General features: G+C 42.4%; 1 protein-coding gene and 1 non-coding gene across 7 annotated transcripts in view; both read left to right on the top strand.

Annotated features, from left to right (window-relative positions):
- The window catches only part of ELMO1 (engulfment and cell motility 1), a 635,207-nt gene that overhangs the window by 264,975 nt on the left and 345,159 nt on the right, over nt 1-25,073 (top strand). The window lies entirely within an intron of this gene.
- TRNAR-UCU (transfer RNA arginine (anticodon UCU)) lies at nt 5,222-5,292 on the top strand. Its single transcript has one exon. It is a non-coding gene; the product is annotated as a tRNA-Arg (tRNA).

Genomic DNA, 25,073 nt, shown 5'->3' with positions numbered 1-25,073 from the left:
CAGACTAGATGAATAGTCGGCTGTAGAAGCTCTCCATAATGTAAGCAGTCTTGATGCCCCATTTTCTCTGTGCTTCGAAAAGAGGAATAACCTTGCCTGTTAACTGCTTACTGAACTTAAGGAGTAATTTGATATATGGACCGTCTCTTGAATCTCTTTGAAGAAAAGCTGGGTTCACAAGATGAAGATTGTTTTTTCCGTTTCACCTCTTACCAGGTAGATAATGCACAGATTTACAGTTGCCGGTGAGTTGATCCCAACTCATGGTGACCCCATGTGTGTCAGAGTAGAACTGTCCTCCGTTGGGTTTCAATGGCTGATTTTTTTTGGAAGATTGCCAGGCCTTTCCCCTGAGGCCTTTCAGTTAGCAGGCGACATGTTAACTCTTTGTACCACCCAGGCAATCCCCAAACCAAAAACTCAAACTCACTGCCATGGATTCGACTGTGACTCCTAGCAATCTTCTAGGACAGAGTAGCACTCCCCGATAGGGTTTCCAAGGCTGTAAGTCTTTACGAAAGCAGACTGCCACACCTTTCTCCCACAGAGCAGCTGGTGGGTTCAAACTGCTGACCTTTTTGGTTAGCAGCTGAACACTTTCACCACTGTGCCACTAGGGCCCCTGGGCAATGTCCAGGCGATGTTAAATGCCTAGTTTTTAGAGGAGAGTGGGCCTAGATTTCAATCCCAGCTTTCCTACTGACAAGCTGTGGGCCAGTGAGCCAGTTATTTAACCTGCCTGGGCGACAGTTTCCTCACCTGTGAAACTGGGCAGCTCTTCTTCTGTTTGAAGGTTGATTTGAGGGCCCTGGGAGACCATCTCTCAGTGACTAGCATGGTGCCTGCAGTGGAAGATGCGCTCAGCAAATGTTACTTCCCTCCTTTCCTTTCTGGAGTGCAGAAATCATAGGCAGCTTTTTACATGAAAGGGTAGTTGCTCCAACAAGGCAAGTGGAACAGTTTGTCAGGATAATGAGCCACAACACCTTGGAGAAAGCAGAGAGACCCTGCACTCCTTCTTTGCCCCACATCCCAATGGAACAGATGTTTCTGATGAAATAATTCTAAAATTGCCATCTGAAATGGCTAAATAGCTTGTCTGGTGAATCATAACACAGAAAACCAAAACCAAACCAGTTGCCATCAAGTCGACTGACTCATGGCGACCTCATGTGCGTTAGACTATAACTATGCGCCACCGGGTTTTCTGGGGCTGATTTTTTGGAAGCAGATCACCAGGCCTTTCTTCCTAGGTACGACTGGGTGGAGTTGAACCTCCGACCTTTCAGTTAGCAGCCAAGTGCCCTATCTGCAACACCCAGGGACTCTACCACAGAGAAAAGCACCTGCTTTTAAAACAAAATTCCTTAATCGTATAAAATCTCTTCGTTAATGATTATCTAGTTCCAAAATGGACATGCGCTTGTAGGTCCACTGCCGGGGTCAGGGGAGTCTGGAGTAGTGATATTCTTATTGAAACTTCTGAGGAAGGGCAGATGTATCTGTCAATACGATAGAAACACAGATTCTTATTTTTAGAAGGACTTTCTTTTGAAACCAGGGGAGATGCCTGTGTATGAAGTACCCTGTAGGTTGTCATAACCCAGGACTGCAAACTTGTTTCCACACTTTGTGAGGAGGCGCACTGAGTCCCCTCAGAGTGTGTCTGTGTCCTGATTTCAAATTTCAAACTTCTCTGTTTGCAAATTATGCCTTTGTCCAGTCTGTTGGATGAGGATTAAAAAAGAGATGTTTGTAGTTCATTCTCCTGATCCCCTCCTGAATCAAGGCAAATGTTAAAACTGGACAAGGTAGCTTTATTTATTTTTAATTTTTCTCGTTGCCTCCTCTCCCCACTCCTTTAGCTTGGCTTGGCGTGGAATGAGTCAGAATCGACTGGATGGCAGTGGGTTGGTTGGTTTGCTTGTTTTTTTGGTACAGCCAAAACAAGCTCATTTTTTTAGAAACTGTTTCTGAACAATATAATGTGCTTTAATATGAAAGGAAAAGTTTTGATAAACATTTTCCTTAGTATTTTCAGACTGTCCTAAAGGAAAATAATAAGATTTGAGGGATGAAGAAGGGCAAAGGGTAATGGGAAAAATATTATTTTAGAATTAAGATTCAGGTTTACATTTTAGGAGAATGTTCTGCCTTTTTGGGGAATAACCAGTACCGGTGGCCGTCAAGTCATCTTTGACACATGGTGACCCTGTGTGTGTCAGAGTAGAACTGGGCACCATAACGTTTTCAATGACTGGTTTTCTGCCAGTAGGTAGCCAGGCCTTTGTTTGGAGGCACCTTTGGGTGGACCTGAATCTCCTACCTTTCAATTCGCAGCATTTGCACCACCCAGCAACTCCTTTTGGGTGATAGAAGGTCACTTATGAATTGTTACACAAGTATAGTTACACATAATAACATATGCTGTGTTTGCTGCCATTTTTATATAGTTTTCCAAATACATCTGGCAGGGCATGAAGTCAGCTCCCTGTTTATATGTCCCTTTCTCTGTGCCCATCCCCATATCACAGATGGGAGCACCTTCATCCAAATGCATTGGGATTCAACAATGAGAGTGTAACACAGCGATTAGGCTTGGACTCTGAATCCCAGTTGCCCAGGGTTGATTCCTGGCTCTCTCACTCACAGACTGAGTAACTTGGGTGAGCTACTTGACATTTCATGTCTCAGTTTTCTTATCTTTAAAGTGGGTATAATAATTATCACTATCAGCAGGTTTGTCATGTGGATTAAATTAGTAAAAAAAAAAAATTAGTAGATACTTATAAATCATTCAGAACCATTGCCTGGCACATAATAAGCAGTATATGAACTTAGATGCTATTATCACGATGTTATGGTTATTATGTATTAGTATTATTTGTCATTGGCACAGTGCCGAGTGCTTGACGACACCGTGACAGACTGTGATAAGGAAATGTGAGAGTTGGAGGTTGTCCCAGCAGGATACGGAGAAAGTGCATAGATCAAAGTCACGGTTAAAGACCGAAGATCAATGTGCGCTTGAGAAACTGCAAAGAATTTATAGTGACCAACGTTGCGGGGGAAGAGAGTAGTTGGGTTTGCCAATGCAGGACAAGTTATAAAGAATTTTAAATTCAAAGAGATTGGAAGTATTCTTTGAAGTCACTGCAGAGGTTTTGGGCAGGGATAAGCTATGGAGAGGAGAGTCCGAGACTTGGTCCCCTCCTCACCACGAGTCCTTCATGTGATAAAGTGGTCTTAACCACTCTTAACCAGCTCACACACATCTTAGAAGGAGAAGTTAACAGATACCTGCAAATCATTTAGCGCTGCTCAGGACAGGTAGGAATTCATGGGGAGAATAGTATAACTTACTGTGATCGGATTCACTTTTTTTTTTTTTAATTACTGTTGAGAATATACACAGCAGGACATACAGCAATTCAGCAGGTTCTACATGTACAACTCAGTGACATTGATGACATTCTTGGAGTTGTACAATTATTCCCACCCTCCCTTTTTGAGTTGTTCCTCCCCCATTAACATAAACTCACTCACTGCCCCCTAAGTTTCCTATCTAACCTTTCAAGTTGCTGTTGTCAGCTTGATCCCATGTAGATAGATCTTAAAAGAGCAAAATGCTCAAGGCATTACTAGTTAAGCTAAATTATTGTTTGGTTTTCAGAAGACTGGAGAGGATAGTTGTGGTTTAGGGTTTAAAGATTACCTCAGGGCAGTAATGTCAAGGGTTCATCCACCCTCCATGAAGTCACTTATTTTGAAAACCAGAAACTGCCTTGAAACTGCAACTGATATCCAAATGTGATGCCCCTAAATCCAAGGAATTTTTACTGAAATCATTCTATGTCAAGTCAGTCTGTAGGAGACCTGTCTTAAACATGAGCACTGTACTCAACAGAAACCTTTAATGGAAGGTGGTGTCGCTGCGAATGTCATTTGGTCACCTGGAGTACAAGAGCAGCCTTTGTAAGAATCTAGAATACATTTGTGGGAATTGAAGAAATTAAAAAGTGATGTTTTCCTAATTTTTGTGGTCCACATCCCACTTGTTTTGTAACAAGGCATGTCTGGAAACCACAGGATAAAGCAGAGGCTTGTGAAGTGAAGCTCGTTTCCCACATGATTTCATAACTGGGATCATATTCCTAACCAAGTACTTTGCTTCCAAATAAGTTACAGATATGACGCATAAACAATAGGTCATAAAAGCAAAAAAGATAATAAGTATTTTGTTTTAATCCCCATTTGCTGAAATTCTGTGTTTGCCACTTAGAACTCAGAAGAAACCTTAAGCCTAGTGTGGGCTGGGAGCTCTACCTGGAAGCTCTGGCCAATCCCAACAAGTCCTCCTAGCCCCAGCCTATCTGTTGCCCTGAAGGATCCTTGGTGACACTGGGGGGATTACCAGTGCCTGAGACCTGTGTACAGCCCCATTCAGGCTGGGGGAACTTGTAAGCAGAGAGTGTGTGTGCTAGAGCCTCAAGGGAACCAGATCTCACTCTTGCAGCATCCTTCGTGCTGTGCTGTGATCCAGTATGATCAGACCTTTCCTCCTTCGTCTGGGATGCTGCAGGGCCCCCATCCTAATAATTCCTAGATCCGGCTTTGAGCCAGCAGGGAGTGAGACACAAGCCTGAGCTGGCTAAAAAAAGGAAAGTCTAATCATTAGTGAAGCCGGAGCAGAAACAGCCACCAGGTGGCGCAAAACCACAGCCGTAGTCCTGAGTGAGACTGGAGCTCTGCTTTCCAGGTCTGAAGGATCTGAAGATGCAGGACTAAGACTGGGGTCCAACATCTCCTCAGAGCAGTCTAAAGCCTCCTTTTGTGACCCTCCTGGGTCCAGGAGCCCAACTGCCCTCTCTATTAAAAAAACAAACAAACAAACCCACTGCCATCTAGTCAATTTCAGCTCGTCCATCTGTAGAAAGTGAAATTTGCCTGCTGTCTGTGGCAATGAGCTTTCGTGTCGTACTCACATCTCCTGACGTTCATTCTCAGTTATTTTTTTCTTATTCTATCATGAAAGTCTTCTCTGTGAGTTATAGAAATTTTTATGTCTAGCGTTATCTTTCTGCCTTAACATGGAAATGCAGGCAAGGATCTACTGGAAAAGGTCAACCTAGGGTAACTCTACATGAATATTGACTGTAAAAACAATAGTAATGATGTATTTTTGTGTTTAAAAATATATGTAATTAAATGCATGACTAGGGCATTGGTGGTTCAGTGGTAGAGTTCTTGCCTTCTATGCAGGAGACCCGGGTTTGATTCCCGGTCAATGCACCTCACGTGCTGCCAACACCCATCTGTCAGAGGTGGGTTGCATGTTGCTGTGATGCTGAGCAGGTTTCAGTGGAGCTTCCAGACGAAGTCAAACTAGGAAGAAAGGCCTGGTGACCTACTTCAAAAAATCAGCCAGTGAAAACCTTATGAATCACAACGGTCTGACCCACAGCGGATCATGGGAATGGCACAGTACCGGACAGCATTTTGTTCCACCGTGCATGGGGTCACCATGGGTCTGGGGCTGACTTGCTCACAAGGAGCAACAGCAAGTGTGTGGCAGTGGTAACATGGGGTGGGCAGCCGAAAGAGTCAGAGTGAACCAGCATTGTTGGGAAGTGACACAAAACAGTCAGGGGAAGCTTGAACTCTCTGAGACTTGATGTGTGTTTCTCAGGTAAGTAGAATCTTTTAGAATCACATTTCAACTTCTTCTAAAATCCTTTCACGGTCTTTGGGGTATATATATGTGTGTGTGTGTATATATATCCCAGCTACATTTTCCGCCCCTGGAGGTTTATTGGCAGGCATTTGAGCCACTTTAGTACATTCTGGCATCATGGCAGATACTGCCACAACGGCCTAAAAAACAAGGAAGTTGGTCTGAACCACATTTGAGTGTTTAGAGCTGTTCGTATGAGGGGATGCTTCCCTGATGCTTCCCAGAGGAGTGAATGTGTGAAACTTTTTGTGTCTTTTGGCTTCTGTACACCGAGACAAGGTTTGCAGGGATGTTTACTGTTTCCTTTGTGTTATTGGGAAGGTACAGTTACTGGCATTTGGAAATATTCGAGAAAATGAGCTATTTTTTGGGTGAAAACAGTTTGAAATACACTTCCTGGGCCATGGGACCGATATGTCCCATGAGTGTGATATGCTTCATGGAACATGGTATCAACATGGCCCACTCTAAATCAAACTGATAATTATGTGCAGCAAGTACAATGTTTATTTAGTATTTTGTATGTATTTTTGGAAAGTTGAGTAAGATATTTTATGGCTCAAGCGTAACCAGGGAGTGTGATGCACTTCCTGGGCCGTGGGACCAATACGTCCTGTGTGTGTGATGTGCTTTGTGGAACATGGGACTCATATGTCCTGCTTGCAATTGGCATGTCATTTTTTTCCAAATTAAAAGAAAACCTCCAACGAACAACGATTCAGCATCCTTTCCATTCGTGAAAGACCACGGCATCACCAAAAAAATTCCAAACAGATAATTGGCCCGTGAAGGGGTTAAGTAGCCATTTCTAGAGCTAGATATTCAGAGGTACCTTTGAGGCTTCTGTTTTAATGGTAGGGAACATTTGAGCCTCTTGGACGTTCTCTTTCCTTTTATTTCTACCTTTCCTTACCCCACTCCAACAAATATAAAGAGGGACTTTGAAGGGGAAAGAAGCTGAAGGTGTGCACTCTATGAGGCTATTGGTAGCCTTAGCACACATTTTCAGGCAGTTGTCTTGCTCACATTATTGATTGGCAGGTGAGAATCACGCCTGTGAAGTGACTCGTTCATTACAGGTAAAGAGAAGGCCACCATGCCCAGACCTTACATGCTCAAGGGTGGCTCTCCAGGCTCTTTCTTGGATGCTTTTTGGGCTAAATGATACAGAACATGGCATTCACTGTCTTCCCATTTTTACACACGTGACTTTAAAAGCAGAAACCATCCCGATTTTAAAGTTGTAACTGCACAGTTGGAAAAGTTAGCTTTGGAAAGACCTGGCACAGAATGGCAGAAGATCAGATGTTGGTCTTGGTTTCCCCTCATTGACCCGAGCAGAGTAAATCCCTGATACGGCTTTCCAGCATAGGGCGCTGTTCACGGTAGCTCCCTCGGCCTTGAGCGGTGGCCTCCACCTCAGCTTAGCCTCGTCATGCTCCCTAGTGGGTGCAGAGAGGGATCAAGAGTTCCACTTAGGATATTTGAACATCTTGTCTACCCTGATCCTGTGCACCCGGATTGGGGAAGGACATCAGATCTGGTGGATTTGTGGCTTCCAGGGGTAACGGAGAAGAAGGGCGTTGTCACTGTCAGAGGTCATGATGTCAGCCCCATTTTCCATTGCCTGCCTCTTTCTTCAGGGCCTGTGTTGTTGCTGCCATTTCCATCTGTTTGATGATTTTACAAATATGCCATGTTATATATTGCCCTACTTTCTACCGTAGCTGAGGAAGAGGCAGGGAGGGGGTGTGAGGGGTGGGAGCGATCTCGTTTCAGAATCAGCCTGCAAAGATCCAAGACTACTACTGTGGATGCCGTCTGAGATGGTGCAGAGTACACCGTCAGGCCTTATTCCCTGATAAGCGAACATGTGAAAAGTGTACTTTAAAGGAAACTTTTAAAAACAAATTAACTGGGATTCACCACCATAAAAATGCTTGAGTTTTGTTCTCCTTTTTTTCATAAATGTAATTTTTTTTTTTTTACCACCATAAAAATGCTTGAGTTTTGTTCTCCTTTTTTTCATAAATGTAATCAGTTTTAACTCTAGATAAAATATCTCAGGAATGATTACTGAAAACTGACTGAGGAAATAGGTTTCTTCCTCTCCCTGTTTTCCCAACCCCTTTCCGATTTAGCACTATAGCTGCACTTGAGGAGGGACAGTCACGAGTGTCACCGTTAGAGTAGACTCTCTTTTCTGGACACTAGAGGGCGTGCCTAACAAAGGTATGGGCATTAGGAAGGCTGCAGGTTCGCAGTGTTTTTTTATAAGCAGCTCTGATATGCTTCAGTAGATGGAGTATTTAGCCTTCTGTGTGAAGTAATTTGAAAAGACCCAGCAGCACTCTGCCCTGGTTAAGACCTTCCTCCTTCCCTTTTAGCTTAAAGTCCCATAAGAATTTTAGCCACTTTCAAGCCTGGCTGTGGTGGTAGAAAGAGGCAACATGTTAAAGAGTCTGTCATCGATCTCCTTGGCTTCCTTGCCTCGCACAGTGGAACCCTGCAGCAGAAGGGCACCTCTAGCAGGTGCAAGGGTGACATACAGGGGACAAGGGCAAGAAGCCATGGGGGCATCTCCCATTGTGTGTCCTTGGGTGGACGCTGCCCACATGTGAGGTGTGTGATAGTAAGCCAGTCCTTTTATTTGCAAAGGCAGGCTGCTGTTGTTGGCTGCAGTCACGTTGGCCCCTGACTCATGAGGACCCCATGCACGATGGAACAAAACGCTTCCCGGTCCTGTGCCATCCCCATGATCCATTGCAGATCAGACCTTTGTGATCCATAGAGTTTTCACTGGCTGATTTTCAAAGTTGATCTCTGGGCCTTTCTTCCTAGCCTGTCTTAGTCTGGAAGCTCTGCTGAAGCCCGTTCAGCATCATAGCAACATGGAAGCCTCTACTGACAGACAGGTAGTAGCTGCACATGAGGCACATTAGCCGGGAATTGAACCCCAGTCCCCTGCATGGAAGGCGAGAATGTTACCACGGAACCACCACCACCACTGCCTCGTGGAGAGGGCAGAGCACAGCTTTTATGAGCCCAGCCTCCGGAGCCAGGCAGCCTGGTTTTTGCATCCTGGCTTCAGTGTTCGTTAGCTGTATGACCTTGTACAAGCTATCTAACCTTTCTATGCCTCAGTATCTTCGTTTGTAAAATGGGTATTGTAATAGTTCCTACCTCTTAGGCTTGTAATAGAGACCAGTGCGTCGATAGATGTGAAGTTCGTAGAGCAGTGCCTGGAAACATCAAACTTTAATAAACTCTGACTATTGTGTGTATTGTCATTTGGATTCTGATGGCCAAAATGAGCCCAGTGACTGTGATGGCCTTCTTAGATGGCTGGGACAATTCTCCCTGAATTCAAGCCCATAAATCCCAGAGTGCCTCTGTGAGTTCTCCCAGGATAGTACTTTTATACCTTTACAGAGCCTTTCCAAAAATGAAGTGATTTTTCTTTTCCCCTGAATTTTTGCTACTCAGGGGCTGGCGTGTAGGCACATTGCTAATTATGTCCTTAAAGACCTAGTCCATCATAGGCGTCTCTTCTTTTGAGAATTTTCGAATAGGAAGAGGGCTGTAAGCCTCAACTTAAGCCACAGGAATTTTGTTGTCCACAAAGGCAGCACTCTTTAGCTGGGTGACTCCATCAGTGAAAGTCCTACGGACAGAGGCTGGGCGGCGCTGGGACCAGGGTGCAGGATCAGAGTGTGTACAGGTTGGCCAGTTGTGGGCTCTAATGACTACTATGGATTGTTGTAAACACCCAGCACCTCTTCTTCTGTGCTTTGTTGTGGTTGCCTGGGCTCTAGTGGTTTTGCCCCTGAGCCCTGGTGGTGCAGTGGTTAAGTGTGTGGCTGCTAACTGAAAGGCCGGCAGTTCGAACCACCAGCCACTCTGCAGGATGAAGATGTGGCAGCCTGCTTCTGTAAAGACCATCACCTTGCAACCCTACAGGGTAGTTCTACTCTGTCCTATAGGGTCTCTATGAGTCAGAATCGACTCAATGGCAATGGGTAATGGGTAGGAGGATATCAAAGCCCCTTCTGAAAACAGTGCTGGCTTTCTGGGGTGCAGGCAAGGGGTGAAGCAGTGGCTGGTTCAGAGACCTGTGTACCATCACCCTGCTTCCTGCTCTCTGCTTCGAAGTCGGTAAACAGCACCACATGAAGTTAGACTGCCCTTCATTTTTATCCTTTTTATTGAGACATTGTGTGATTGAAATTCTTTCTTTCCTTTTCATTTCTTCCAAGAGTTCACACTGGTCCCTGTGCCCTGCGCTTCATAGCTCTAAATTCTGTATGGAGGGACCTCAGGAGAGGAGGTGTGGCAAGGACCTCCAGGCCTGGCCTGTCTGCCTCATGTCTGGGAAGACGTAATTTACATCTCAGAGATGGCTCGGTGGCGTGGGATTCTAATTCTGGGGCTGGCATTTTGGATGTGTAGGAAGACTGTCAAACCTTTCCAATGGGAAGGGCCAAGAACAAATTGAGAATAACTTGGTTATATAACCACTGTCCCAGTGCAGGCATCTCGGCACACTTCCTGAACCCATTCATCCTGAGCAGAAGAGCAGAGGGAGCAGGAGGTGTTCTCTGTGACCCCTGCAGACACTGTAAACTTTCCAATGAGAAGTGACACACACCCCAGGGTAGGCACTCAGAACAACTTAGTTAAAAACGTTGTTGTTGTTGTTGTTGTTAGGTGCCATCGAGTCTGCTCTGACTCATAGTGACCCTATGTACAACAGAATGAAACACTGCCTGGCCCCGCGCCATCCTCATGATCATTGTTATGCTTGAGCCCATTGTTGCAGCCACCATCTCAATCCATCTCCTTGAGCGTCTCCCTCTTTTTTGCTGACCCTCTCCTTTACCAAGCATGAGGTCCATCTCCAGCGATTGGCCCCTCCTGATGACTTGTCCAAAGTAAGGAGACGAAGTCTTGCCATCCTTGCTTCAAAGGAGCACTCTGGCTGTACTTCTTCCAAGATTAATTTGTTCATTCTTCTGGCAGTCCATGGTACTTTCAATATTCTCGCAAATATCACAATTCACGTGCATCAATTCTCCATTAATCTTCCTTTATCGTTGTCCAGCTTTCACATGCATAAAAGGCGATTGAAAACACCATGGCTTGGATCACGTGCACCCTTAAAAGGGTAACAGGTGTTTTTTAACTCTGTGTTTTCTTATTATTCTTGCGTCTCTTCTTTACATATTGGTTTACCAAACTGATTAGACTGGTTAGAATGTATAAGTGTTAAGTAACCATTAGGGTTTCCATTTAAAAACATTTTTTTTTATTGTGCTCAAATATGTATAACAAGATTTGCCATTTTAACCATTTTTAAGTGTATAATTTAGTGACATGAATTATTTCCACTGTGTTCCATCTAGTTCTAAAACTTTTCCATCACCCCAGAGAAAAAAATCTGTACCCATTAAGCAATAATTCCGCACCCTTCCTCCCCCCAGCTCCTGGTAACCTCTAATTTATTTTCTGTCTCTTTGTTGCCTACTTTAGGCATTCCGTATAAGTGGGATCATATAATATTTGTCCTTTTGTGTCTGGCGTTTAATTTCGAATAATGTTTTCAAGGTTCATCCATGTTGTAGCATGTGCCAGAGCGTCGTTTCTCTTTATGGCTGAGTAATACTCCGTTGTATGAATATACCACATTTTGTTTATCCACTTGTTTGTTGATAAACAGTGGGCTTATTTGTACTTTAAGTACTTTTTGGCTAATGTGAAGAATACTGCAATGAAACTTGGCATACGCATATCTGTTTTAGCCCCTGTTTTTAAGCCTTCTTGAGTATATACCTACGAGTGGAATTGCTGAGTCATATGATAATTCTGTGTTCTACATTTTGAGGAACTGAGGCAGCAGCATTTTGAACACTTTCCTGGACCTGTACCAGGTGGTTCCCATGTAGTATCTCACTTCATCTCCAGCTGAACCAAGGAACAGAGATGAAGAAAATAAAACTTTTCATCTTCAAGCAGTTAAAAACTTGCCCGATGGGGATGCTGTGTTTTGGCAGGACAAAGATACTCATACAGACTTACTATCAGTTCTCAACTTATTATCCAAAAAGACAGAAAGGAATGGAAGCAGAGTAGTGAAATAAAATGAACATTGCATATCGTGGGATGGCTCTTTTCCTAGCCTCTGACAACGTTTAAGGAAGTACACAACTTGGGAGATCTCTCCACTCACATAGAGCCCTGCCAGGGTTGACACCATCAAACCGTGGTCACACTGTTGCCTTTTCGTAGCAGGCTGATATGGTCCTTAATGCAGACCACATACCAACCACGTACTTGATTCTCTTTAAGGGGGTCTGCACAGACCTTTGACTTTCCAGGTTCTCAAGCTAAACCTGAGTTTAGCTTGAGCAAGGCCACATCCTTCTCAGGGCATGCTGTGCTGTTGTTGTTAGCTTTCATGGAGCTGGTCCTTGACTCATGGAGACCCCATGCACAACAGAGCAAAATGCTGCCCAGGCCTGTGCCAGCCCCACAATTACTAGTAGATTGGGGGATTGTGATCCATAGGGTTTTGATTGGTTGATTTTTGGAAGTAGATCTCCAGGTCTTTCTTCCTTGTTTGTCTTAGTCTGGAAGTTCTGTTGAAACCTGCTCAGCATCACAGCAACACATAAGCCTCCACCGACAGGTGGGCTTAGCCTGAGGTGCACTGAGTGGGACTCAGACCCAGTCCCTACCGCTGAACCACCATTGCCCCTGCTGCACCAGTGTACCACAGTGCTTGCTCGTCCCTGAAAACAGTGTGGTTTCCAGTTCTCCAGGGTCCCAGAAAACCTTCCCAAATGATTAGAGAAAGCGAATGGCAGCGTGAGGTGTGGTGCCATTTCTGTTTGACTCCAGCCTCTAACTCAGCCTGTTGGCTGTGCTGTCTCGCTATGTCAGGAAAAGTGAAAATGCTGGATGAAAGGTCCCACTCTGTCTACAGATTCTGCTTGCTTAGCTTCTGCCTGATCTCTTAATGTTTTCCATTTCTTTGAATTTCATTGATTTTGTTTCTGACTTTTCTTTGTCCCCCACTCCTAATTGGGAGCCTTTTCTCCCTAGAGATTCTTTCTGTTTACCTCATTGTTTGCAGCTTGCTCCACTACCTAAAGCAGAGCAGTGAAGCAAGCGTTTTCGTGATTGAGTCCTGAATGCCCATTCTTCTTACTGCATGGGGTTCTGAAAATTTGCTTTGTCTGCCTCCCCTTGATAATAGCATTCTGATTTTGCTTTTCTGAGCTGCCATGTCCTAGAACCTTTCCTTCTTAGATCCCTGCAGGGACTCTCCCCACACTGCACTGTGGCCGTTCCATTGGGGGAAGGAGAAGGCTGGAGAACAGGGAGCAGGAAGAGGGAGGCCCTGGCAGTTTGGCTGCTAGACTGGTGGGGTCTACCACAGAGAGTACGCTGGGGCCAAGTCTCTTGGGAGAAGAGCCTCAGGATCCCTTAAAGATAAGAAGGCTGGAGGGGAGGTACATTTGTGTCTCCCTCCTTTGGGGAGAACACTGCCACGTTGAACAGCTGCTGCCTGTGGAAAGGATCCCTGCCCCAGCTTGCTAGGCATGACAGAGCTGCCAAAACAGGTGTCCCAGGAGTGGAGGTGGGTGTGGCTATGTATTTCAGCTGTCTGAAAGATGACATCCCCATGTGTCAACTGTGGAGTCCTTGATGATAAGGGATCATATAGTAGAATAGGGGCAGGTTGGACTTTAATCTGACAGAAGGGAAATGACATTTTGTTCCTAATTTCTGTAGTTAAATCAAGAAACTAGTGAATTGATTTACTTTTTCATCCAGGTGATATTTATGAGCATTTACCTGGGTGGTGGAGTTAATGCACTTGGCTGCTAATCAAAAGATTGGAGGTTTGAGTCCACCCAGCAGCTCCTGGGAAGAAAGCCTGGATATTTACTCCTGAAAAATCAGCCAGCGAAAAGCCTATAGAGCACAGCTCTGCTTGGAACTGGCTTGACGGCAATTAAAAAAAAAAAAAGAATTTGTATGAAGAAGCCTCTAGTCACAAAGATTAATCAGGCAGAAGCCAAGGGCTTTATGGGGCTTACAGTTTAGTGACATCCTCTACCTGGCTCTTCAGGCATGCTGCCTCCTCGGCCTGAACTCTCTTCCCCTGCTCTCCTCAACAGGTCTCAGGTCAGTTGGTACTTCCTGTGGGATGTGTTGCTTGTAGAAGGCGAGCCTACTGGGAGCTCCCATAGCTTCAGGTCCTCCCCCTGTCTCAGCACGTATGACTCTGCATTGTTACTAAAAAAAAAAAAAAAAAAATTTTTTTTTTTTTTTTTAATACTTGCTCATTAATCTGATGTCCCCTCCAGAGGGATGGGACCTTGTCGTTTTTGCACACCATTGCATTCCTCCACCCAGAACAATTCTTAGCATTTGGTAGCAGACATACGGTAAGTGCTTATCAAATGTGTGTGAATGAGTGGAGAAATTAATGATTCTGTCATTCAGGAAGGGAGATACAGTAAAACCTACTGAACCCAGAACCTGTGTAAGGCGGAAACCTATCATAGAAGGAAAACTCAAATGTTTTCCACCAACAGAAAGTGATAGAAAAGAGTTAAGCCTGCACCCTGTCAACTGCAGAAAACTTGCGAAACCTGGAAAAACAAGGCAGTCCAATCGAATTCCAGCTCTCACAGGTTTTACTGTGCTGTATTTATATACATATATATGGTATCTCCATTCAAGAAGTACCTTCTTCTTGAATGGAGATACCATATATATACATAAAAATATATAGTATCTCCTTCCTTGAATGATAGAATTACATTACGTATATAAATTGTAATGCTAGGTAGTGTTTGGTAAATACTATTGTTGTTGCTAGATGCCCTCAAATGGGTTCCAACTCATAGCAACCCCACGTACAACAGAATGAAACGCTGCCCTGTCTTGTGCCAGCCACACAATCATTGTTATGTTTGAGCCCATTGTTGTAGCCACTGTGTCAACCCATCTTATTTAGAGACTTCCTTTTTTCTGCTGACCCTATTGTACCAAACATGATGTCCTTCTCCAGGGACTGGTCCTTCCTGATAACATGTCCAGAGTAAGTGAGATGAAGTCTCACCATCGTCACTTCTAAGGAGCATTCTGGCTGTACTTCTTCCAAGACGTATTTGTTCATTCTTCTGGAAGACCATGGTATATTCAGTATTCTTTGCTAGCTATTTGGTCTTCCTTATTCATTGTCCAGCTTTTGCATGCTATTAGCAAAGTACAGAGTATAGTCATTGGAATTCTAAAAAGAAAAAAAAAAAAGATTTCAACTTGAGGAATCCATGAAATTTTATGGTGGAGGGGACATTGGAAATGGGCATTTAAGAGATGGTGGCAGGTAAACATGGCAGGAATTTGAGGAGAAACAAAGGGACCGTCATAAATAAGCTGGGGAGGGGGAGCGTCATGATTCCAAGCAGGGTGCTGAAAGCTGGAGAATATGAAACAAATGGTCTTGAGGCCAGGTCATAGAAGAGTGCATGCTGAGGTTTTGCATAATATTTCATAATTTTTAAATTGGGAAGTAATACAGTTAAATCTGAGCATTTCACTTAGGTGGTAGTATAAAGAAGCTGGCCAGAAGTAGGAAGAATCTGGAAGCGATATTGGCCAAATCTTCAGATAGTGAGTATGGGAATAGAAAGGAGAAGACAAATGTGGAAGAGAAGGTGTGGAACATTGAGGTGTAGTAACTGATTGGGTATATGGGGAATGATGGAGAATTTGTATGACCAACGTGAATGAACAAAACCTCTTGGACACTTCTCTGAAAGTAGATTTAAGAGATTTATTAAGGCTCAAGATGATTGCAGTTGGGGAGCTTTGTGATCCACCGAAATGAAACCGAGCAGACTGGGGTGGTACAGTCACAGAATTATTCTTATGGAGTTAAAGAGGAACTAAACCATATGTTAAGCATTTACAGGAAAATCAGTGACTATTGTAATAATCATATTCTGATTGGATATATGTTAAACAGTTACAGTAAAAGCCATGCATATTAATAGGAGTTACAGGAAAGACTGTGAATATACTAAAACATGTTAGGTAGCTTTCATGATAAAACTGCAATAATTTTGCTCCTTACTTTGGAACCCTGGTGGTGCAGTGGGTAAGAGATATGGCTGCTAATCAAAAGGTTAACAGTTCGAATCTACCAATCCCTCCCTGGAAACCCTATAGGGCAGCTCTGCTTGGTTCTTTAGGGCCTTTATGAGTCAGAATTGACTGGATGGCAATGGGTTTGGTTTGGTTTTTTTGATTGGTTGATATTTTATGAGACCACGAGCTTTAGTAAGAGTTTCCTTGGAACAAGCTGTAGAACATGTTTTCCAAGAACAGTAAAACGGAACTAAGTTCTAGACAATGATCAAGGGACCAAGATGGAGTGCTTTAGGCAGAAGCCTCTGTCATGTTCGCAAGCACTAGAGATATAACTTAACAAGTAGTAAAATGGATTCTGGATTTTATATCAAAATTCAAGATGGAGTCAGGTCTCTGGCTGTAAGCTGCAGCTTTCTACAAACTAAATTCCTCAGATTTTAATCTTTTACATTCCCTCCTTTTGGCCATGGATTTTATTATTTAAAGTCCTTTGATCATTCTTACATTGGTATGCTTTTTTTTTGTACAGACTCTAGTTTCCTTAAATGGCTGCTTCTGTTATGATAACCCTTTAAGACCCCAGACGCTATTCTTTTGAGAGCTGGGTACCCTCTAATTTTTTCACTGTATTTTGCTTTAGCACCCAGTCTTTAGCGATTGTTTCATGAGGGTTAAGTATAGAGCTGGACCACATTAGAGGAACTGCTTAGTTTGTGGTTAGTCTACAAACGTTAAAGTGGGAGCTCAAGTTCATCCATAGAATATATCTTGCATATATATAAAAAAAATACGTATATATCTTTATATATATAATTTCATTTATTGTCAGCATATTAATTTTTGATAAATCCATTTAAAAGTAATCTTAATATAATACTTGATAGTTCTGATAAGAATAATAATTATAGTATCATTAGTCCAATTAATCATAGACCTATTTCTTGGGGTAACTAGTTAAAGGGATCAAGAAAGGAATAAAATATTAATGCAGGGAACTACACTATAAGTTTGCAGTAAGATAACTATGATTACAATATCAATTAGCAACAGGAAGAAAGCTTTTAAAAAATCTATAAAATGTAGCAGGTTGCATAAAATCTTGTTTTGATGATTTTGGGATTATCTGTTTACTCCTGAGTTCATTTGCTTCCAGCCATTGGAGAGTAAAATTTAAATATTTAGAAGGTTAACATACCTAGAATTGATGGACTTTTTAATATATATTTCACACAAAATTGGTAATTTCAGTTTTTGGTTAGTAAAGGTTTCTTTAATCTGTGACAATATTCTTTAAAAATAGTCAAGGTGTTAAGGGCTATTAGATGATGACCTATGTCTCTCATTTTATCTTTCGTCAAATCTATTCTGCAAAAAAATTATCTAAAGTATTCTCTCTTTTAATTGAAATAGTCAACCTATCTCATTTCACTACATTTGAGATCTTGTACCTTAGAACAATACAGTTTACTCATGCTGTTCATTATTTTTAACTTTTACAATATCTTTTGAGTAATGACCAATATATTAAAAAACAAAAACAAAAACGAAACCCACCGCCGTCGAGTTGATTCTGACTTATAACAACCCCATAGTGTTTCCAAGGCTGTAAATCTTTACGGAAGCATACTGCCACTTCTTTCTCTGCAGAGCTGCTGGTGGTTTTGAACCACTGACCTTTGGGTTAGCAGTTGATTGCTTTACTCATTGTGCTACCACAGCTCTAATGACCAATATAGTATTATCTGTATTAAACAAAGTTACTGAATACAGTATGCTGGAAGCATAATATGTTGTTAGGACAGTGGTGTGAGTTGGGTGGTTTTATTTCATCAATTTTATAAAATTTGTAAGAATGAAAAAAAAATTCTTTAATTTTTTGACAACTTTATTGAGATATAATTCACTTACCATACAATCCACCCATGTAAAATGTACAATTCAGTGACTTTTAGTATACTTAACAGTTGTGTAACTATATCGTCATAATCGATTTTAGAACATTTTCATTCATTATCCCTTAGCCATCAACCCCCTTCCCTCCATCCTCTCACCCATAAGCAACCATTAATCTACTTTCTGTCTCTGTAGATTTGTCTGTTCTGAACATTTCATATAAATGGAATGTTAGGGAATCAGATGATCTCTAAACATAAAAGCAAACGTACAATACATTTCCCCTTCTGATTGGCTTCTTTCATTCTGTGTAATATTTTCAAGATTCATTCATGTTGTATCATGTGCCCAGAAACTCCCTTAAGCTAGTAAGCAATAAAGGGATGATATTGAGGGAATGTGGGAGAAGCTCATGAAGGGCAAGGGCAGAAGAAGAGCTGGGCCTCATGAGGGTTAAAACAAGAAACCATCCAGTCAGGCCCCGGGGCACCATCTCTCTCCATCTTCCTCCTGCTACACAGTTTACAGTTTCATCTGCTTCACTTGTCTCAGCTGCAGACCATTCTTACTTTCTTTCAGCATGAACAAGGCAGAAAATGGCTGCACCAGCTCTGGCTTTATGTAACTTACCTAATTCCATGCCCAGTGATGACTGATGGTCTTTGTGAAGTATACTTCAAATTCTCTGGATAAGGGTGATGTGGTCCTTCCAGATTGTGTGCAGTGCTGTTTCCTCATCAAGAGGATATACACAGGGAGCAAATGCTGAGGATACCTGCCACAGCTCCCTGCTCAACAAACCCACCTTTATTTGGAACTTGGATATCACAGAAGTACTTATTTGTTCAGGAGTATCCATTTACTTTGTGATCATTGAAGCACAGTGCCATTTTCACAAGTAGTAAATGGAAAGAATAAGTAGTATGAAAGCCTTCATCTGTATGCATACTAGTTAAAACAAAACAAAACCAATTGCCACTGAGTCAGTTTTGACTCATGTTGACCCCACATGCTGAATAGAACTATGCTCCATAGGGTTATCAAGGCTGTGACCTTTTGGGAGCAGATTGCCAAGCCTTTCTTCCAAGGTACCTCTAGATATGTTCAAACTGCCAAACTTTTGGTTAGTAGTCAAAGGCTTAACTGTTTGTTCCATCCAGGGACGCCTGTACTAGTTAGACCTCCCTATAAATATACTTGGCTCAGTATCAGATTCCACTATAATCTCTATAAAAAGTATAGAAATAGTACTTTCTGTTTTAAAACTCTAGTTGGCTGCCTGATGTGATAGAAGAAAAAAAAATTGACAAAAAATTTAACAGAAGGTGCAGTTTATCAGATTTGGTCCAGAATAACTCCATTCCTTAGAAAGTTTTTAAGGGCATGACTGGAGAGGAAATAGGAAATGCCTTACTGTAGCCCTTACTCTGTCTGTCCACCAACTTATAATGAAGAAATGACCCTCACATTCATATATTGTGATTTCTAAAGGTGAGAGGATTTTGTTATAATAGATAAAAAGATTGGCCAGATACGCAGAAGAGAGGAAAAAAAGATTAGAGATCTAGTGATTCGTGATGGACTTCTTAAACACATTTAGTGGTTCCAAAAAGATCAGGTTGATTTGGGTAAACATTTTAGTGTTAACTTGCTATATCTTTACCCTGTATGTTGTTGTGTGCCATCAAGTTGATTCTGACTTATAGAGACCCTATAGGACAGAGTAGAACTGTCCCAGAGGGTTTCCAAGGAGCGGCTAGTGGTTAGCAGCTGAAGGCTTAACCTCTGTGCCACCAGGGTTCGAGGACTGTTGCCATCCATTTCCCAGGTTATGTTTTAGTTTTTTTCCTTGACTGTGTAGAGCAATTCATAGCAACCCATGTTGACAGGCGTCTGTACTCTCCCACAGATCCTTACAGCTAGCGAGACACTCCAATAGCCAGAGAGTAATCCCCAAACTCTGTCTACCACACCTTTCACCTGTGAACCATGCTTGCCTGGGATAGATTCAGCCCAACTATGGAAGATCTGAACTGAGACCAGAGCTACAGCCCAAAAATCAGTTTGTAGTACAGGCACAGCCAGGAAAGCTATCTGTTAAAGCAAAGATAACAACACCCATTAGGGAGATGGAATGGAATGAAGAATCTCCACACTTCACATTCGTCATGTGTGGGACATAATTCAGAATTCTCTGGTATATGAAGAACCAAATCAAAAGAAAATCAATCAAATCCAGCTCTAAGATGAGCCAGACAAAGAGTTTAAAACAACTAGAATAACTGTCTCCAGTGAGGGAAACAAAAAAAGTTTTCAATGAATGAAAATCTTAGCAGAAAAATTGAAAGTTTCAGTAAAGAAATGTTGTGGAAAATAAGGAGTGAAGTGAGATGACTCCTCTCTCTTCTGTTCTCCTTCTATACTTTGTACACGTCTGTATTGTTGCTCTTACTAGAGCAAATTCCAGTTCATCTCTGTATTTGGCTCTGTCATCTGCTGAGCTCTGAATAACAGGAGGTCAGTTTCTAGGTCTGTCTTACCTCTTTCCCTAATAGTTCGATGAGTGTATACAGAGTGAATGACAAACTTTTGTGTCCACCGATCCCTACTGTTACTCTGCCTTTTTCCCCCCTAATTGCCATGTCTTTACTGCAGTGCTTCAGGGTTGATTTACGAGAAGTTACTTTAGTTACTGAAAAAGTGTTATTTACTGAGTTTTTTATACTGGCAGAATGCTTAGCATTTTTAAAAAATAATCAGCTTTCATTTTTTGTATAAAAAAAGTGTTTTATAAAAATGAGAGTGTTGATCACTATAAATGGATCTGTCTCTCCTTGTCCCAACTTCCCCCTCCCCCACCCATGTTATATCTCCTTTCTCCTTAATGACTTTAATTCCTTAATTAGTCCTTCTGGACGGTTTTTATGATGCCCAATCCTAAAATATTTCCCTTTAAAATTTCCATAATAGTCTGCCTACACACTGATCGGTTTTACCATATGCATCGCGGTCCTTGCATTTAAACCTTGCTTCCATGTTTTTTTTTTTTTTCTTCCATGTTAGGAGCCCTGGTGGTACAGTGGTTAAGCCTGGTGCTGATAACCTAAAAGTTGGCAGTTCAAACCCACCAGCTGCTCCGCAGAAGAAAGATACAGTGGTCTGCTTCCGTAAGGATTACACCCTTGGAAATCTTATGGGGCAGTTCTACTCTGTCCTCCAGGGTCTCTGTGACCACAAATTGACTAGACAGCCATGGGTTTGGATTTGGTTTTCCATGTGTTTGCCCCCTTTTGACTTTTTTAAAAATAGGGTTTAGTTGGAAAAAAAAAAAAAAAAAGTGAGAGTAGCAGAGAAATAAGTCCGTTTATGGATCACCAGCCTTAGAGGGAAAGAGAAACTAAATTTTGTTGGTACGCTTATCATCTGCCAGGTCCTGTGCTGGGTGTTAGGCTTGCTTCAGTTAATCTTCACAAGTAGCACGTGAAATAGATGTTTTGCCCCATATGTTATGTCTGAAAATACTGAGGTTAAGTAACCTGTTGGTGGTAGTAGTTGGTTGTTTTTCACTAAACCACACTGCATCTCTCTGAAATTAAAAGGTTACAAGAACTCACAAATACGAACGAAAACGTGTCTGTAGAGCGAGAGTGACCCCTATGCAGTTGTTAACCTTTCCCCACTAGGAAGGCACAAGATGGCTGCTATGTATATGTGCTCCCTCCTGGCTGCATCGCTGTGATGCTGCCTCTTTCTCTCAAGAGCACAGTGAAATACAAGTGAACAGATATGCGACTGTTCTGACGATCGCTCTGAATCTGCTCCACCACGTTTGCCAGTGTATAAAGCACACCTGTGTTTAAGATGCATTACCAGTTGTATACAACTTCTGAGGGTATGAATGCCATTCTTTACTGTGCTGATCTGATCATCTCACATGGCCAGCAGGTGGCAGCATCGTCCCATAGTTCTGTACTTAGTGGCAGTGGGGTGAATGGGTAATGCTGTCCTTGAAGTCCGTCCGCCTCCAGCCCTTAGCTCTTCAAGCTTGACCATCCAGCCTTAATTGGGGCAAAGTGAGTGCAAGGAGGTTTTTAGTGGGTTTTTGTCTGGGGCGGGGGGGAGCGGCAGTGAGAGGGAGGAAATACATTTTATATGTTGATTTACACAGTACTTAATTAGAAAGTAAGCCTTTAAAATACTTGGTACTTTATATTAACAGGTTTCGTGTGGACTTAGAGTTTCCTGTGGAGTCCTGATGGCTCAGTGGTTGAGAGCTTGGCTGCTAACCAAAAAGTCAGCAGTTTGAATGTACCAGCCACTCCTTGGAAACCCTGTGGGGCAGTTCTACTCTGCACTTGTTGAGTAGGGTCACTGTGAGTTGGAATCGACTCGATGGCAATGAGTTTGGTTTTTTTTGGTTTGGTCAGAGTTTCCTGTACTAAGCGAGTACCCATTCCTCCTCTCTGCCATGCTCCATGTCTGTCTCGACCAGAAGTTAATCCTTATTGTCCCAATGAAACCCTGCGGTCGTTGGAGGCTATGGTCTGTAGTAGAGCACTTTTTATGTAAAAACCCATTCCAGACCCATCCGTTAAGTCGACTCTGACTCATAGCGACCCTACAGGACAGAGTAGAACTGCCCCATCCGGTTTCCAAGGAGTGGCTGGTAGATTTGAAGGCAGTCGTAGCTCTTAACCACTTTGCCACCAGGGCCCCTGTTTTATGAAAGGCCCACTGTTAAAAGTCCTGGCTTAGAGTAAGCAAGACTTGCATTCAGACTCCAGTGTAGGCCTTTACTAGCTGTGTGACCCTGGGCAAATTATTTTACTTCTCTGAGCATTGCTTCCTCATTTATAACATGAGAATTATATTCCTGCTTTCTTTCATTCAATAAATATTTAGTATTTCTTACATATGGAACATAGTATTATGCCCTAGTATAATGGTCTTTATATATACCTCCCAGTCAATTTCGTGCAAATTAGCCTCTTGTTTCTATAACTAGGTTTGTATTTCTCTCCAAAGCCCAGGCTGATGCAGGAAGATTAAAATCTGTTATAATCTGGGAGTACAGGATAGAGCTGCCTCAGGCAGGGCCAGATTAAGTGGCTAAAAGTTAATCAGGAGAAGTCCACGAGGCAGCAATCCAAAAATCAGGAATTGCATGTAGGTGGCATTGTTTCACTCTACATTGCCAAGGTGCCCTGACTCTGTGTGGTATAGTGATACTAGGTTTCATTTCCCTGGCACCACAGAAGATCGGCAATTATTACGTTCGATACAGGAATCATTTCATTCAATCATGGCTTGTTGGCAGTGACGGAGAATCAGGTGCAGCTCTCTGTTCACATCGTTGCCCTTTGATACTGTGGAGCCAAATGGAATTCACTATGTGGTCACCCTCTTGTCAGATGTCGAATGAGAAAACGACAGTTGGTGATGTAAACTGTTAAGGTAATAAGCCAGTTTTCTGTGGCACGGCGAGAAGCCCCCAAGACCCCTGTCTGTGCTTCCGTACCCCTTCCCAAGGAGGGTGGACCCAGTGGTTTCCTCTGCGGTATAATTTCCCCTTCTGTTGAGCAAAAGCATGCTTCTACCCTAAGAATAAAAAGCAAATTGACGATGTCAGTTGGGATATATGGCTAATGTCTTCTGACGATTTTGTTATTATTATACAGCTAATATTAGAAGCAGACTCCAGGAAGCGACTTTGCCTTTCCAGTCCCTTTATCCAAACAGCAACAACCACTCGCCATCAAGTCAGTTCTGACTCATGGCAACGTCATGTGTGTCAGAACAGAACTGTGCCCCACAGGGTTTTCAGTGACTGATTCTCTGGAAGTAGGTCACCAGGCCTTTCTTCTGAGGTTCCTCTGGGTGGACTCAAGCCTCCAACCTTTCAGGTGGCGGATGAGCTCATTAACTGTTGGCACCATCCAGGACTCCATGAACTTCCTGTTGTTAGCTGCTGTAAAGTCGGCTCCAACTCATGGTGACCCTTTGTTTAACAGAATGAAACATTGCCCTGTCCTGCATCATCTTTACAATCCTTGGCATATTCTGTTCTGATTCATAGGGTCTCTGTTGACTAACTTTTGGAGGTAGATCACCATCCTTTCTTTCCAGTCTGTGGTAGTCTGGAAGCTCCACTGAAGCCTGTCCGCCATGGGTAACCCTGCTGGTATTTTAAATACTGGTGGTATAGCTTCCAGCATCACAGAAACATGCAAGCCACCACAGTACAGTGCACTGAAAAGGACTCTCTAGGTCCTAGTATATAGTGAACATCATATGGTAAGTCAAAAGCTGGAAGGGGCCTGAGTAATCCACAAACCCTAATCAATCCATGGCCACTCAATAACTGAAACTATCACTCAAACCAAAAAAAAAAAAAAAAAAACCCATTGCTGTCAAGTAGATTCTAACTCATAGCGACCCCATAGGGCAGAGTAGAACTGTCCCAAATAGGGTTACCAAGAAGCGGCTAGTGGATTCGAATTGCTGACCTTTTGGCTGCCAGCCAAATGCTTAACCACTGCGCCACCAGTAGTACACCTTAGAAAATTTGTAGTAATCTTGTCCTCTTGAATATAAAGGGACAGAAATGAAAAAAAAAAAAAAAGAAACAAAGGAAAATGAGTACATAATTTTTTCAATAAAATTAATTTTTAGAAGGAAGGCCACCTTTGTTTCTCCAGATTTAATTCTAATTATAATTCCCAGAACACATTTTAAATTATAGTGTTATAACTTGAATATCACTAATTACCTATGCTCCCAATTGGCGGGGGGGGAATGAAATTTAATTAGCTCTGAAGTTTGAGAATTATCGAAACAAGTATTATTCCCATGCCATTTCTCTGTACTTTCTTGCACATATGATGTTTTTAATCGCCGATGGTATCTCACTTGATGTGTGAATGTGCTTGGCAACCATTGTCACAGAGTTGAATGTCATGAGCTTGCTCATGAGCCATGTAGGTTCAGGTGTCCAACATGGCAGAGAAAGGAGAATCTCAAATTTGCTTCATCCCATAATCTAGAACATGCTATATTTGGAGTACTGGTTATTGGAATTTCTAATTGGAAAAGTGATCACTTGCAGTTCCTTGAAGCTCTCAATTTCAATTCCACTGAAAACTTTTCTCTCACATTTTGCCTAAATTTTTAATATGCAACATCTGTTTTGGGTGAGTCTCTTTCCCCTACTGGAATATACATCTACGTCCTTCCTTAGCATTTTACTTTTATTGTGTAAAGATATATGTGACAAAACATT

Source organism: Elephas maximus, chromosome 8 (assembly GCF_024166365.1).
Source record: "Elephas maximus indicus isolate mEleMax1 chromosome 8, mEleMax1 primary haplotype, whole genome shotgun sequence".
In the NCBI taxonomy this organism is placed as follows: Eukaryota; Metazoa; Chordata; class Mammalia; order Proboscidea; family Elephantidae; genus Elephas; species Elephas maximus.
This window is presented reverse-complemented; position numbering and strand designations above follow the sequence as displayed.